The following is a 17,386-nucleotide window of genomic DNA, read 5'->3' on the forward strand; positions in this document are numbered from 1 at the left end:
AATATGGAACACACTTCCCTAAAATTACACCTATTCAGAGGATTTTTATGGAGAAAATTGCCTTTCATTCTGATGGGCTTTGCATTATTCTTCTACAATAATTGTGTAGCCTAACACATTAGTAGGAAGTCTCAACTGGTATCTGTTTTAGCTGCCAACAGCAAAAACCAATTTTAAGGACATGAAACCTGAAGATAAAAACTGGGGCCTTCTACCCAAAATATATTATTTAATATGCTTCCCATTTAAAGCAATCTCATTATATCTAATAACATATATTATAGGTCCTATTTACATCCCCAAATGCATGTTTTACTCTTCTTCTTCTTCTGAAACATATATGCTTTAGACACAATTCAAAATAATTGTTTTTGATATTTGCATTGTACTAAATATGAGGATGTAATAGACAATGCATTATTTTGTATCTGAAAGCTCTTCCAGTGATTTTGTCTTTTGCAATTGCTCCTTTGATTTGCCATGTTCTGTTGGACTTGTGATTTGCTGTTCTGAGTGTCACACATAGCCCACTCCGTTGCTCTCTTTAACACAACACAGTAAGTTTAAAAGGCAGTGTCACATTAGACAAAGATTGTGGTATTAGAAAATTCAATGAACTTGAAGAGAAAGTTAAGAAAATTTAAATGAATAAATCAATAGGATAAGGCAAGGGGATATGTGTGCTTTAAATAGTCTGCTAATAGGACTCAGTGAAAGAAAAATGTTTTGAACAAAGGGTAGAAGAAATACAAAAGGAAAAGGTCATATTTTATGGTTTCATTTATATGAACTTCTAGAACAGGCAAAAATAATCTAAAGTGATAGAAGTAAGGAAATGGTCGCTTTGTGTTGGTGGAGGGTGACTACAAAGGAACAGGGGGACAGAAACATTCTATATCTTCATTGTCATGAGACTGCACAGGTTTGTATTGTCTTCATCAAAACTGGTCAAACTTTGTATTTAAAACACGTACATTTTATTATATGTAAGTCATACTTCATTACAGTACATTTTGTAAAAGTCAAAGTAGTCAGTAAAGGGTGACCCTTGTGTTTGAATGTGATCATATTTTAATCCTGAATGAAAGATGACCTTCTTCTTTTTAAATATGAAATATCCATGCCTTTCCAAAGAAGTACGTTAAGCTCTTTTGTAATGTATTCCTTCTGCTCAGGATTGAGTACCGGCATTTTAATGATGACTTGTAGCCACAGTAAGATAGGCATTTCTTTGATAGACATTCTACTTTAAGTGCCTGCTTTTTTATTGTATGGTAATTTCAGCTGAGGAGAAATAAAGCAGCAAACTTATCCATTAAATCTTCACAGGATTCTTATGACTTTGAAAGCACAATTCTGAATTGAAACAACTGTTTTATAATATTCTTTCTCAGGGTAGGCTGAAAGCAAAATAACAATAATTTCTGTAGGAAAAGGAAGATAAAATCTGTCTTGAACAACCACAAAATTACTCTTAATGTCACTTTATAAATCAGTTATAAATAGCACCAGAAGTAATAGGACTGCACGTGTGAAATTGAAAGACAGTGTACGCACTATTTTTGTAGGAGGGAATTACATAGTGTTTGGATTAGTACAGAGAGCTAGGTTGTGGCCATCTTTCTTTTCTCTCTAGAGTCACTAGCCTAAAGCAGAAAAATCTATCAAAGTCATGTGGGAATTTTAAAGATAACGGTTCAGTAAGATGGATAAAAACTGGAAATGGCAGAATGTTGATAATAAACTATATCTCAGATTTATGTATAAATAACTGAAAGAAAAAGACTGCGAATGTACGGTAGATGCAAAATGTTATTATAAAGAATGCTGTGGCTGTGGGGCAGAGGTAAAGCAAGTGGGGCTAAAGAGAGAGACAGAAATTGAAAAAAAGTTTTAATTTTGGCGAGGGTGTTCCAGACTTCTTCAAAATTAATTAAAATTTTAGAAATGTATGCAAAAATGTTGGAAACACCAGAAAATATATTTTCAGTTGATAGGTCTAGAAGTAATTTTTTAAACTATAAGATTGATTTTTTTTTTATGAAGGAGCAGAAGTGTTTCTTTATATCTCAACCCTCCCCCCAGGGGGGTGTGGAAGCCTGCAATAAATAAATCCTTCATGAATAAATGGCACAATCACCATCATAGCTCGCAGTGTTCTGACTGCAATCGTCACAGTCAACCACTAGGGGGCTGTAATTCCATTGGCAGCAGTTCTCCGACCACAAATGTTTTATTCCCTGCAAGGGTACTTCTACAGTTAAGTGGGAGCTACAGTATTATTAATCAGGTAGAACAGTGCTATGTACTGAGCTACAGTATTAAGCAAGTAGAACAGCTAATTACTATGTACTGAAATGATTTCATGCTTTCCTGCATTTCTAAATTGTACAGACTAATAACTTGGCCACCAGCTTCTTCAGCAAGCATGGAATCTCATCATTGCTCAAAGATTGTTATTAACTTTGTACCTCTGCTTCTTGAAATATACTAGGTAGAACCAGTTTTACATCCCTTTTCATGAAGAAATTATTTTTATTCACGATGGATCCCCTATCATTTGATGAAAATAGAGGTTTAATGTGATCGTATGTTCTTACATATTTATTTCGTAAATCTTTGTATTATTTAGAGCTGTAAGAGAAACAAGAAAATGCCAGTACAAATTTATAATATTCTATGCATTTTCTGACATTTAGTTTCATATAACAGCTGTTACCCATGTTGTTTTTCACTAATTTGAAATCAGAACTACTCTTTCTTTACTTTTATTTACTCTTTATTTGCTCTTTCATTAAGGAATGAAAAATATAACAATTTGCTGTTACAGTCTGTTCTCTCTTGAATGATTGAGAGGGTAGTAACATTAAATAATTTAAATTGTGGCTTTAAAATTTATTGTATAAGTATTTTATACTATGTTTCAGATATGTTAACTTATATTGATACATTTATGAGCTAAAATATTTTAATGTCTTCAAATAGTATGATAATCAACATTTCTTATGTATTTCTTATAACTCTAATGGTCTTTACATTATTTGATTTTACTTACTTAGATGATTGGAAGGATTAATTTTGTAGGGGAGGAAAAGCTTTTCCTCTATCCTGTTGGATTCTGTTGCCGAGAACTGCAAACGAAACTGACAAGCAAGAGATTAACAGGAGAAAAGTTTTATTTCATATATATAGGAGGCCAACAAAAATAGCAGCTGGCTTGTTTAATGGTAAAGTTAAAGACTGATATACCTAACTTAGTGGGGATAAGGGAGGAGTGCGGAACAGTTTCTCTGGGATAAACAAGTAGGTTTTTTTAGGAAAGACAAATGGATTTTTAAGAGAACAGACAAGAGATTAGTTCGTGATAGTGTTTGTCTACACAGGTACAGGTACAAGTGGTCTTTCCATCACAGCCATACAGTTCCATGGAGAAGGCATTTCTGATAGCCTCATTTCCAAGAAATTGCAGCTTTTAGTCAGATAAGAGAAGATCAGAGGAGGCTTTTTTCTGCATATGTTGAATCTCGACATGTCTTCAACTTAAAATAAGCTTTATACCAACTCTGGGGTTCTGAGTGGGTTCCCACAGATTTATATTTTAAGAAAATCTTGTGTATTTAAAACTTTTAGGTCATGTTTTATGTGTTTTAGGGAACTTCTTATGTTTAAAACATGTTGAATATTAATTTCTTTGTCCTACAAAATGTAGTTGGCTAATATTTGTATTAATTTTGTTTTCAAATCTGAAAATAAATACTGTCAATTGATACTTTTAAAAAATTGATACTGAAATGGTGATTTTTCAAACTTCCCCTTCCAGTTCTAGTATCATTTTCGTACCTATGGGTAAAATATCATTTAACTAACTCTGGTCTGTAATGATTTTATGTGAAATAATGTTTTAGCTTAATATTTGAATTATAATTTTGCTGGTTCGTGTATACTACTTAACTGATATTTACTTTTCTCTTTAAGTTGCTGTACTAATGTTCAGGGTTTTTTACATTAATTTTATATAAATGAAACTGTCTTCTGGTGCTTATAGATATCAGCCTCATTACTTTCAGTTATGCTTTATATGTGAATAGTGTAAATAGTTATTCTAAATAGCACTTTACTTGTAGAGTTCTCATTGCATTTTTCCAAATGTTTGTTTTCAGGGATATCATCCAATATCCATGAGCATCTATAGGCCAACCATCGCCGTCCTTCAAAAATAATTGTAAGTATACCCATAAACATGCTACGGGACTCTCATTTTGCAGTAATATTCAACCACTATAGTTAGGGGATTCTTATTATTTTGGTAATGTAGACCTATTTCTGAACTAGTAAAAAATTTCCATTAATGACTTACCATATCTGAAAAAGAAAAATTTTTAACTGGTACACAACATTTTCATGCAATCTAAAAAAGACTCAGCCTGTTTTATTAGCAAATAATATGTTAAGCAGATACCTTTGCCAAAGCGTTTAATCACCACCCTGACTTTATTCTAAATAAATATCAAATAAGATGGCATAAATAAGAACAATTAGACTAATGAAGGCAAGATATGAATTTGAAGTTTTCTCTTTCAGAAACAAACTCATATCTGAGATTAGGCCATAGAAAATCCACCTATTCATGGAACTCTACATCAAAAACTAGGGATGTACTGTACGGTGACTAACATAATATAATAAAAAATTATTATTAAAAAAAAGAAAATCTAGGTATTGTTTGTCCTATCATAAATTTTTGAAAGTGAAGTCCATAAAAATATTCTTGATGGATGGACCTAAAAATCTCAGGAGTAGGAGGGGACACTGAGAACTTTGTTTCTCAAAAGGGGGTATCGCGTTATAAATGTCAAAAAACACTGAACAATGGACGATTCTGCATTCTATAGGTTTCCTAAGCGTGTTATTACAAGTTAGGCAAAGTAGGTCAAATTTAGATCCCTTATTTTAAGCTCAGACTGCACAGGGAATTTTCAATTAAATTTCCGATTGTTCTCGAAGTCATACACATGTATTTAACTCCACAAGATGTTTTTAGAATGATAGTGTTGGAGGAAGAACTGATAATGATTATAAAGTTTCACTTACTTTTACAGTGAAATTTTAACAGACTTTTTTAGTACAAAATTAATATATACTCATTACATAAAAATTAAATAATACAAAATAAAGTGGAAGTCTATCCAAACTGGAGAGAGGTTAGGGATGGAATAGGATTGGGAATGTTTGCTGAACATATTATTACTGATCAAAAAATAAAAGAAGAAACCAAGGATTGTACATCAAGACAGTTGCAACAAAATGGCTGCATTAAAATGTACCATAGTCAGAATGGTCAACATCAAATCATCCCATTTTGTCATTTGATAACTTACCATTTAAGATGATGACAAAGGTTTATGCTTCCTTTGTTTAATATATATTTTAAAAAATTCTTCATGCTATAGGCAGCTTTCCATAAAGGAAACATGCAATTCAAAAAGTGTAAAATGTAAAATCTTAAAGAGCCCCAGCAGCTGTCCTGAGAGTGCACGGGAAGTCATTCATTATACTTTTGTGAAGATCCAAGTTTTCCCACAGGTGTTTTCACTGCATTGGTGAAATAGGTTAACGTGGATACACCGGTAAGTTTACACTCTCAAGCTTCAAATGGTGCTCACTCACACAAAGGCCACCTCATATATATCAATGGCATCATAAGGTAGTAATGGCCCTACAAGTGGTCTTTAGACCAAGGTCAGCCTTAGAAGAATGTGATGTAAGCCAATTGCATCTCTATATCTCCCTTTCAGCACTGTTCTGTCCTTACAATGTGTCTCCATAATGACTGCTCCCGTTCTTCCCCAAGGCCCGTGCTCTCCTTGGTACATAGGCCTGTTGACACCTTGTTCTTATCCAGCTGTTTATTGGAAAAGATTTGGTACACAAGTTCATTTGAGGGTGGCAGTGTCTATCCCGTCCAGAGAGAGGCCCATTTTAACATTGAAAATGTGACTCCAACAGTTGAATTCCTTGATTGGTCAAAAGAGAAAATATGCCCCAAATCTCATCATACAAGTCTGTGAGCTTGTTGCCTACTTCACTTCTCCGAAAGGCTGACCTCATCAGGACATGTTGGTGACATAAAAATGGATGTGCAGCATAATTACACTTGATATAAAAAAGTTAGAGTCTGGTTATTTATCATAAATAATTTTGTTAATGTTACTAAATATGTTCATTCTCCTGTACATTAAAGTGTACTAAGAGTTTTATGATAATGCACATACATCCACAACTTTGTATTCTTTGAGCTTTGAAATGTGGGTCCCTGGTGATTTCTGTGACTATTTTAAGCTATATAAGATTCAACTGATCTTTAAAAATAAGTCAGTTGACCTGATTTATCTCCAGCTGTCATTCAAACAGTAACATCTTCCCTAAAAACCTACTTAATGCTACCGATGCTACTGTGATATATATAAATATATGTATATAAAATATATATCACCATTAAGGTAATAATTTAAGTAATGTATTCAATGTCTCCTGTGAAAAATGATCAGTTGGACAACTGTGCTCCTCCTGAGCTGGATAAGGTTAGTAATATTAGTAAGTATTAAAGGTAAATATTATCTTTTTTCTGTAAAACCATATCAGCATTTAAAGTTTCTTCACAGAAAGGGCTCATGTAAATGAAATAATGTACATATGTTGGTCCCACAATGTCGTGACAGGATTTATACGTGTCACTTTTTGACACCTTTATTAGCAATTGAAGAATTTTATCTTTTAAACTTTTAATTATGTGACTTTGTGTGGCTACAAATAAATGCAAGTTCACTTAACAAAAGTTTTTTTTTCCAATGTGAGTTCTCTGATATATAACTATGATTATAAAGTTATTTAGGTTACCAAATTACTTTAATGAAAACATAGGCTATAACAAAAATCAAATATTACCCACATTGATAAACAATGCCATTATTTCACCTTGCGGTGTATTGTAGCTTTTGTTTTATTCACAGATATTTTATTTCTTGGATTTGATAAAATAGTTAAATACATTTAATTGCTCTTCAACTCTTCATTTGGTTAAAGTAAATAATACATAATCAAAACTCATGAAAGGGGTACAGAATTGGGTACTAAAATGTTGTGTGTTCCCTGCAGAGAATATGCCTTTTATATCACCTACAAGAACCAACATGGTGTCTTGCACATAATATGTATTTAATGCTATATCATTAAAAGATAGGCATGCTTTCAGGATATATATGTTTAAAGCATAGGAAAACCAAAACCTTTATAAGATAATTCCACATTCCTCACAATTTTCACTTGTATTAATATTCTAAAAATTAAGATGTGGGGTCTGTGTGTGTGTGTGTGTGTGTGTGTGTGTATGAATATTACTCAGCCATCAAGAAGAATAGAATCTTGCTATTTTCAATGACATAGATGGAACAATAGAGTCTTAGGTTAAGCAAAATAAGTCGGTCAGAGAAAGACAAATGCCATATGATTTCACTCAAATGTGGAATATAAGAAACAAAACAAGTGAACATAGGGGAAGGGAAGGAAAAATAAAATAAGAGGAAAACAGAGGGGGAGGCAAACCATAAGAGACTCTTTCTCTAAATTATTTATTTATTTGAAAGAGAGAGCCAGTGAGCACTAGTGGGGAGAGGGGCAGAGGGAGAGGGAGAAGCAAACTCCCTGTTGAGTGCGGAGCCTGATGTGGGGCTGCATCCCAGGACCTCAGGATCATGACCTGAGCCAAAGGCAGACACTTAACTGATTGAGCCACCCAGGCACCCCCCCATAAGAAACTCTTAACTCTAGGAAACAAACTGAGGGTTGCTGGAGGGGCGGTGGGATGGAAAGTGGTAATTGGGTGATGAACATTAAGGAGGGCACGTGATGTAATGAGCATACAGGTGTTACATGCAACTGTTATGTGCAACTGATGATTCACTAAGTTCTACCCCTGCAACTAATAATACACTATATGTTAACCAAACTGAATTTAAATTAAAAAAATTTTTAAATGTATTCTTAAAATTTAAGTAGTCTTTTAATCAATTCAACTCAAAAACATGGCATTAACTAAGTACTTAAATATTTCTTGATTTTAATAATTCAGTTGAGCCAATTGATAATTTGAAATCTATATGCCATACATATTTTTCACTCTGACTAGCCTGCACCAATATCCAACAAGACTGGCAACATAGGTTAAAATGTCCACATTCTAAAATATTTCAACTTTTTAAAATACGTGGAAGTTCCTTTTATTTTGGAAAGGTAACTAGCCAAGCAATTTCAAAGTAGAGTTACATGCCCATTCATACTAGATCATGGTAGTAAAGTCATTTTTTCTATGTATGTTTTCTGTTTTTGAACATATGCCTTTCAAAAATATGCTTGCACTTTTATACATTTTGAAAACACTCATATCTCCTGAAATATAAAATATGAGAGTAACTTAAGTAACTATAACAAGTAAATTAATACATGTTGTATTAGAGGCTATCATGATCAAGGAGTTTATGACATAAACAATGTTGATTTTTTATTTCACACTTCTAAAATATTTATTAGTCTTAAACTTTAGTGCATATGGCCACCATTTTAGAAATGGCACATATCTTTCAAAGAAAATGCAGATATTTTAATGATGCAAGATTTGTACATGTTTTGTGAAATGACTGCTTGCATATTTGCGTTATGTTTCTATCACATTTTACTCTTATTTGAAAATTCTTTTTCCCCCACCAAAGTTAAACATATGACTTAGACAAGTAATATATGGTATATGTGAGCTTGCTAACAATCACTTTCTGAAATATTCTCTCTTTGTACATCTAGGTACCATTGTTCATTTAGCTTTCTCAAAACTGAGTATCTTTATTTGTATCTTTGGAGATACTAGTAAGCTAATACTAAACTAATAGATACTAATAAAATAAGAAAATCAGAACACATATTTGTGGTATGTTTTCTAAAAATATATGTAAGTTAAAATCTCTGTATAAGTAATTGCCATGCCATTGAGTATTCTCATTGACTTCATAGAGTTTTGATTATATGAGAATATACTCTCAATGTGTGGCCAGTTTCTTAGCATCATTGGCAATGACCCTGCCATTTAGATGGTTGGATTAGGCAAGAAACTGTCAGTCATCCTTGAACATCTTCCTATCTGTTATGCCCCATAACCAATTTCATCACTAACTCCTGTCAACTTTATCTTCTGACTATCTTCACTCCATTTCTAGCATCCATATACAGGTTTGGATTTCTATCACCTCTTGTCTGAGTACTGGAACAGCCTTCTAAATAATTGTCCCAGTTACACATTTGCACTCCCAAATCCCATTGTCCCAATTCTTATTGCTCTCAGAATAAATACCAAAATCTTTATTTTGGTTTATAAGAGAGCCTAATCCGGCCCTTGTCTACCTCTTCTGTACCATATTTTGCCATGTCCCCTCACCTCCTTCATGCATGCTTCAGCTACAACTACTTTCAGTTCCTTGCTCTTGCTCTACTTTCAGTTCCATCATGCTCTTGCTTCTGTTGTGAATACTTCCTCGCATTTCCCACCTTTCCTAACACTCACATCACCAGTTAACTCCTATTAAGCCTTTAAAGCACAGCCTATTTCTTCTGAGAACAGGGAAGCCTTCTTGCTCACCTTACCCCCCATTTTAGGTCAGCTTCCTCTGTTATATACCCTCATAGACAACATTGTATAGCTTCCCATCATAGCACTTATTGCAGTTTATACATTTATGTTTGTGATTAGTTAGACATTGCTATCTCCTTCACTAGATGTGAACTTCATGAGATCAGGGACAGTATTTGCTTTTGCTGAATATTGTATGCTTAGCATCTAGCACAGTATCTAGCTTATGATTCAGTAAGTATTCACTGACTGAATAACTGAAAGAACAAATAGGTATTATCTATCAAAAACTCGCTGGTGAAAAATTAGAGGCCTCAGTTTCTAAGACCTTAACATAGGATTGCCGATGTGAGCTATCAACTAACTGTGATGGCAGTGGAAGTATCACCATGACTTTAAATGTGACATCAGCTATAGAAGAAATTGACACATAAATGCCTAATACCACATTTGAATTGTTAAGCAGTCCAACAGGGGTTTTGAATAGGTTTCTCTTGATCTGTATCATTCACCAAGAGTTTCATAGTCACATTTTAAGACATCAGATAACCAAATCATATCACTGTTATGCATTATTAAATAAGCAAATTCAAATTTGTGACAAATGAATTCTGCATAACCTATAAAGTATTAAGAATTATTGCTAATGGGACTTGCATTTCACACTAAAAAATAGAATATATATATATTGAATATAGCATAAATATATCATTGAATATATGAATATATATGAATTTAATTGAAATGTGATGTTATTAAATGAACCCATTGGTAAGTGATATGATCCTGAATTTATATTTCCTCCTGGCAAACTAAGCTTTCTTATTTCTGCTTTAATTTCATATTGATTTAGTTTTTATTCCTCTAAATTGCACTTTGCTATTTTGCAGTGACCCAAATTTGTCCATGTGCCATAACTCGTACATTTTAATATCCTAGTCATGTTTCCATTTTTTCATCTGTTAAAATATTCACAAACAATTTTAAGACAGCACGATGAGTGCTAGAGGAAGGATTCTCAAACCTTATTGTGGATGGAATCATCTGGGGATCCTGTTAAGCTGCAGATTCTGATTCAGTAGGTCTGGAAAGGAATCAGAGAGTTTATGTTTCTAACAAGCTCCCAGATGACAATGTTTTTGGTCCATGAATTATACTTGGAGTAGCAAGGTAATAGAGCAGGGGTCAACCAACTTTTTCCATAAAGGACCAACTAGTAAATATCTTTGATACTGTGTTCTATATAGTCTCTTGCAACTGCTCAGCTTTGCTGTTGTACCATGAAGTTGGCCATAGGCAACGTATAAATGAATGGATGTGGCAGGGTTCCAATAAAACTTTATAAACACTGAAATTCAAATTTCATACAGTTTTCACATAGTGTGTTATATTATTCATCTTTTTTTTTACAACCGTATAAAAATGCAAATGCCATTCTTAGCTCGTGGGCCGTACAAAAGCAGTCTATAGTTTGCCAACCACCCCACTAGAATATGAAGTGCCAGTAGATAAATTTGCCAGAGGCTAGACATGAGTGGTGGGATAGGCTTTGTAGAGAAGATTGCAGTTGAGTTAAGACTTGAAGACACAAGGCTTTTCTGAAGTGAGAAGTAGTGAAAGACAGAGAAATAGGCAAGCAACAGCATTAGTGTTCTCTAAACTGAGAACATAAGAGTGTGGCAGAACAAGCCCTTCTGGACTGAGAAGGCTCAAAGGAAATGGGGATTCCTTATGTGCATATTTCAATGGTTTCAGATTTTGGGGCACCTGAGTGGCTCAGTGATTTAAGCAACCAACTCTTGATTTCAGCTCAGGTCATAGTCTCACAGTCCTGGATCAAGTCCTGGATCAGGCTCCACCCTCAGTGCAGAGTCTGCTCTAGACTCTCTCCCTCTTCCTCTCTGTCTGCCCTGCACCCCCTCTAAAATAAATAAACAAATCTTAAAAAACGTGAATGGTTTCAGATTTTAATGAGTGGTGCTATCAAGTGAGCATGCAGAATGAGAAGTGGAGGATGCTATTAAGTTCCGCATTTTGGAATTTTAAGGGAGGACTGGTCTGCTGAGAGGGAGAAAGAGAATAAAAATTATTGAGGAAAGCAGGAAAAACTACATTTGAAAGGTCAGGACTCTCTGCAAGCGACAGCAGATTGTTCTCATATGAAAGCTTTATGGAATCATTTATATAAATAATCAAGGTTTGCAAATTCATTGAGGAAAATTGAAACGAATATCACAAAGCCAGGGGGGCAGGGCAGTCAAACCATTTGTCCATTATTACAAAGCACACCACAGACTAAAAAGGAAAGCTAAGAACTGAGGATTAAAGATTAAAAGATGGTCTCTACAAATGCCTCAGCGTCTGACTGACATTGCTGATGAGCCAGAGAGTAGGCATACATGCTAAGAGGTGAAATGAGCGTGTGTCTATTATTTCTTTGGTAGTGACAGTGGAGTGAGATGATGGGATATTACAAAGCATGAAGTTGAGAATTATGGAAGATGGAATATCAAGTACAAAATTAACTCAATCCCAATACTTTCTAGAAAGCTCTTCCTCTAATTCTCTTTCCATTTCTCATCTCATCCCTCCCAAAAGGACTTTGTCAGGTGGTTTTGGAGTTGTTTCATTGGAATGCTGGAAGTGAATTAAGATTTGCTGGGAACTTACAAAGGACTTTAGGAATTTTCTCATAACAATCTAACAAATGGAGAAATTTTGCTACCATTTATTTACTTAGATTTCTTCCCAGATAGATAATGCATCTACCTGTAGCTGTGACTCAGTCATGACCTGGGGGTAAAAAAAAATGGAAGGCAGAGCAGAGGGAGAGTTTTTACTTTCCCACACTAGAAGGAGAGCTAAAACTTTGGTCAGAAAATTTTAGGTGACTTTTAAATACTGACTAACCATGACAGGAAAGGCAACTTACTAATGGAAGTTAGGAAGAATAGCAAACGTACACATAGGAAATTTTAAATTACTTTTAGAGAGGGAGTGGGGACGAGGCAGAGGGAGGGAGAGAGAATCTTAAGCACGCTCCATGCCCAGTGTGGAGCCTGACTCAGAGTTCGATCTCACAACCTTGAGATCATGACCTGAGCAGAAGTCAAGAGTTGGATGCTTAACCAACTGAACCACCCTGGTGCCTCAAAATTTTAATTTTTTTTTAACATTCAAAGGACCTGTGACCAGGTTTCCCATCAAATGAGGAGAGATGTTATATTTAGTTAAAATATAAATTATCATTTATTGAACATCTACTCAATGCCAGGCAATTGCTGAAAATTATACAAATTATTCCATTTAATTTTCACATTTTAATAAACGTGGTTATTATTACACATACTTCATATATGACTCCTAGAGAGCTTAAGTGAGTTATCCAAGGTTCCCTGACTCCTTTGGACTTGCTTAAGAAAAACTGCTATTGTGTAAATCTGGTAATATGAAGTATATAGCACATACCGGATGCTAAACAGAAATTAGCTGTTGTTTTCTTGCTCTTATTGTCAGTAGTATTATTGCCATTTACTTAACACTTCTAAGCCTTTTTTACTTCAGCCATAACATGAAAGGCAGTATAATACAAGTATATCAAAGGTATTACATGAAACAACTCACTTAAAGTTTCCAGCATATAAAAGCCACTTAATAAATGTCAAAACCCCATAAATTTTCTCTTGAAGGATGCTTTTTATTTTTAAATAAGGCCAAATAAGGAAGTAGATATTCATTCTTCCAATTATTTAGCAGCATGCCACTGGGTAATGAAGTTGACAGTTTCTCTTCAGAAAACAATGTTTGACTAAAAAATTATTTTAGTTTAAGTGCCCAGAATCAGGAGGCTGAGTTTAAGGCTGAAATACTCAGCACATACTACCAAGTTTCTGAGGTTCTTTTTTTTCCTGCCCCATCTACTATTTCATATAGTTTAAATCACTAAGGACTTAAATGGATACTTCGTAGGTATTTGTGTATATCCCAAAGAAGTATTAGTTATAGTCCTATTAAAATAGTATAATTCATTCATTTGGCCCCCGTTCAAACTTTTCATAGTTGAAGAAATGTTTATTAATAGCATGAAAGTGCTCAATAAATGTGTTCAATAAATGTTGGATGCAAGAATGAATTAATGACTCATTTCCATTATTATTAATTTTTTTATATCTTTAGATTTCTGCAGAGGAAGCTTCCTTTAAATTGGCTATATACTGATCTCTGCAAATTCATTTTAACAAAACATATCATGTTCCCCTGAATATAAAAATACAAATGAATTAGTCTTTATTACACTTTGTTTTATTAAATTGTATTTACAATTGATTTTGGTACTTGATGTGCTAACATTTAAGTGCAGCACACCTTCCTTCCATTGTTTGTTCCTTGGTGCTTTCCTTCATTTAATATGCATTGTGACGAGTTTTGGCACTCCTCCTGCCTTTAAAGCATAAGACAAATTTTCAGTTTACAGATCTTGATGTTATTGGCTGACAGTAACCTCTGATTCTAAAAGGGAAAAAGATGACCAAGTAACTCTGGTATCCTAAAGAAAACTGACATTTTTTAATTTAAATTGTTAAATAAAAGCCAAGCTAGAAAGTACATTTTTAGAGAGTGATTTCACGGGGGAAAAATGTTGACTTGAGAACTTATCATTGAAAAGATAGCTCAGGGAAAGAAAGTGATAAGGCCAAGGGGGAAAAACAAATGAAGAAAGGGTAAAGATTATGATTAGTTTGGGTCGTGATGAGGTATAAGAAGTGGCCTGTGATCTCAACACTGAAAACAGTTGAATTCAGAATGTAGAGAGGGCAGGAAGAAGGGCACTTTGAGAATGTGTATCGAGGGGGAGGAGCTTCACAAAAAGCTTGGAAATCAATGAGCGTTGAATGAGGCAGAGCTGATGGGGCCTGTGACCTTATTGGGTTATACTCAGTGGGCTAAGGTGAGAGCAACATGGAGAAGATCGTAAGAGGAAAATGCTGATTAAGGGGTTTTGATAATATTTATAGCTGTTCTTCCAAAGAGAAATTCCTGTAAGTACTCAGATACATGGGCTGGATCTCTCATCTTTGTCTCAGTTTAGACCCTTAGGTATCATGTGCTCCAGTTATTACACCTGTAACAAGCATCCCCCACCACCAGGTGGCTACAGAGGCATGTCATGCTAAGGTAGTTTTCCAGGGTTTGGGACTCTGATGTGATAAAAGTTTTTCCAAGTTAAAACTTTAGAAATCTGATCATCTACTTAATGTCCCATCTCCTATCAAGACAACCTTTTAGAAAAAGTTGAATTCAGCTCATCACTTCTTAATATTCATAAGCTTAGGGAATTGATTTCTATGTTAGATTCCCAAGGGAGGCACCAAAGCAAATGAAATAGAAGGAATAAATATGATTTGTTTCAAGTTTCTATGTACCCTACATTATAATCCATGACTTGTTTCCAGATAACTTTCTTTAGTGTTATTGCTATCCAACGTTGACTTCTGCCACTTAAAAATAATTGGCTTATTTCTCTCCCACAATTGACTGATTGAGATTCCCTATGGCAGAGTTATAGCTGTGAGGAATGATAGTCACAGAATTAGAGGAAGACGAAAGGATGGTGAGGCTCTCTAAAGCCTTCAGGGGAAGGTCAGTGGCAATTTGGATAGTAGGAGTTGGCAGAATACAGCTCTAGCAGCTCTGCCTTCATTATGCTTTATGATATCATGTCCCAGAGAACATAAAGTTCTAAGTTTATTTTTTGGAAAAATTACATAAATCCAAGATCATTATGTTTGACTCTTCATATTAATAGGTAGTGCATTAAGTTTGCATTAGAATGAAAAATATTGTAACCTAGTTTTTAAAAAGCAAAACATTACAATTAACATATCAAAATACCCCTGTCACAGAAAAAGGATGTTGTTTATTACTCTAAATTATTCAGAAGTTTCACACAATTTGCTGTAAAAGTTTGACTAACAGAAGAATTCTAGAACCTGTAGTTGATGGTGATACACTGAACTGCATCTTTTCTCCTTCTCTTTGTATCTTTGGAGGTTATAATAAAGAATGAGTGGACTAAGGTATCTGGATAATATCGCTTGAATATTAGATTAATTCACCAAAATGATTATGAAGAACTATTATGGGATCAGCACTATGCCAGAAATTTGGGGAGTTGCAGATAACTATTGACCAAGATCTCTGACCTCTCAGCTTGCTCATGATCTTCTTGGTGAGATGAGATTAATTAACATAAAACAAAAAAGGAACAACAAAAAAAGAATGTTACAAAGAGCAGCAAGGATTATACAGGTGCAAAGAGGGGAGAAATCAATGAAGCCTGTGTTTCAGAGGGAGAGCCTTCAGGAAGTGAGCTTATAAATTGGGCTGAATTGTAGACATCGCTGTCATCATTATGTCTTCCATCTCATTATTTGTCTTTTTACACCCTATCCAGGCATCCACATAAGTCCCTTTGACATTCTAGGTACTCCACAAATACTTGCTGGCTGATTAATTAATTTTTTTCTTACTTCATTTTTTGTTACTTTTTTTTTTAAAAAATGAAGTATAATTAACATACAGCATTACACTAGTTTCAGAACATAATGATTCAGCAATTCTGTATGTTACTCAGTGCTCACCACAAGTGTAGTCATCATTAATTTTTTGAGAAGGATATAGTAAAAGCAAGTAAAAGAGAGACATTTTGGTTTTCTGTCAAATATATAGTTACCTTGAGAAAAGTCTGTAATGACCATGGATCAAACACCCTCTCATTAGATCATAGCGCCAATCTGAAAGTAAGACTTACAGACCCGCTTTTTTAAGAGTGCTTACCCTCAACATTGAAGAACGAAGGTAAATATTTGAACACCTGTTGGATTCTGAAAACAATTTTAGTCCACTGGTCTGCATCAATTTGTCATGACTTATCACATCAAGATCTTATAAGGCCAGTAGGTAACTTTTCAGCAGAAATGTTTCTCTAATGCTTAGTATAGCTAAAAATTGATAAGACACTTAAGCAGTGTGTTTGCCCTCCCTTTAGGCGCAGTATTTAAATGATATCTATCTTGTGCCCAAAAAACCTGGGGTCTTTGGGTGTTTATGTCTTTATATTAAAGAACTTTGGTTAGACATGCTCCTCTCAAGTTTCAGTTGTCCATAAAAGCAAAAGGCATTGAAAGATATGGTTGCAATTCATGTTAGGCAAGTACATAATTTTAATGGGACATGGTTAGGCATAATTAGAATAGTGGCACATCACCGAAGATAGGGATAGAATGACAGCCATGAATAAAGTAAAAACTTTGACTAAATTTCTTGTAAGTGACTTGTCTCTACTACCACATTCCATTTTGATGAGTATGCATATTGAAAGTGATATTATAATTTAGGATTAAGGCTGTTGCAATCATAATTACATATGAAACAATCACTCTGAGAAACAACTGCTTTTCAAAACTGTGGAGTAATGAACATGTGTTTTTCTGAATGATGAATTAAATGGACCACAACTTCATAAATGGATGGTCTCTCAAAGGAAATGTAAACTATTAAAACCCATAATTAATAACCAGTTTGTCACATGGTATTTTTCCTCTTTTTGTATTTATGTTTACCAAGTAGTCTGCACATTCAAGAGAGTGTCTATATTTTAACGGATTAATCAACACTTTGGAAATATGTCTTCTTCACTGGAAAAGCAGAAAC

The 17,386-nt window shown here is 34.3% G+C and overlaps 1 protein-coding gene across 1 annotated transcript in view; it reads left to right on the forward strand.

The window, feature by feature from the left end:
- HTR2C (5-hydroxytryptamine receptor 2C) overlaps positions 1-17,386 on the forward strand; it is a 269,781-nt gene that overhangs the window by 18,397 nt on the left and 233,998 nt on the right. Inside the window, exon 2 of the mRNA XM_002924491.4 lies at positions 4,161-4,222. The gene's annotated coding sequence lies outside the window, so the exon portion shown is untranslated. The remainder of the gene's footprint in view (positions 1-4,160; positions 4,223-17,386) is intronic.

Source organism: Ailuropoda melanoleuca, chromosome X (assembly GCF_002007445.2).
Source record: "Ailuropoda melanoleuca isolate Jingjing chromosome X, ASM200744v2, whole genome shotgun sequence".
Classification (NCBI taxonomy): domain Eukaryota; kingdom Metazoa; phylum Chordata; class Mammalia; order Carnivora; family Ursidae; genus Ailuropoda; species Ailuropoda melanoleuca.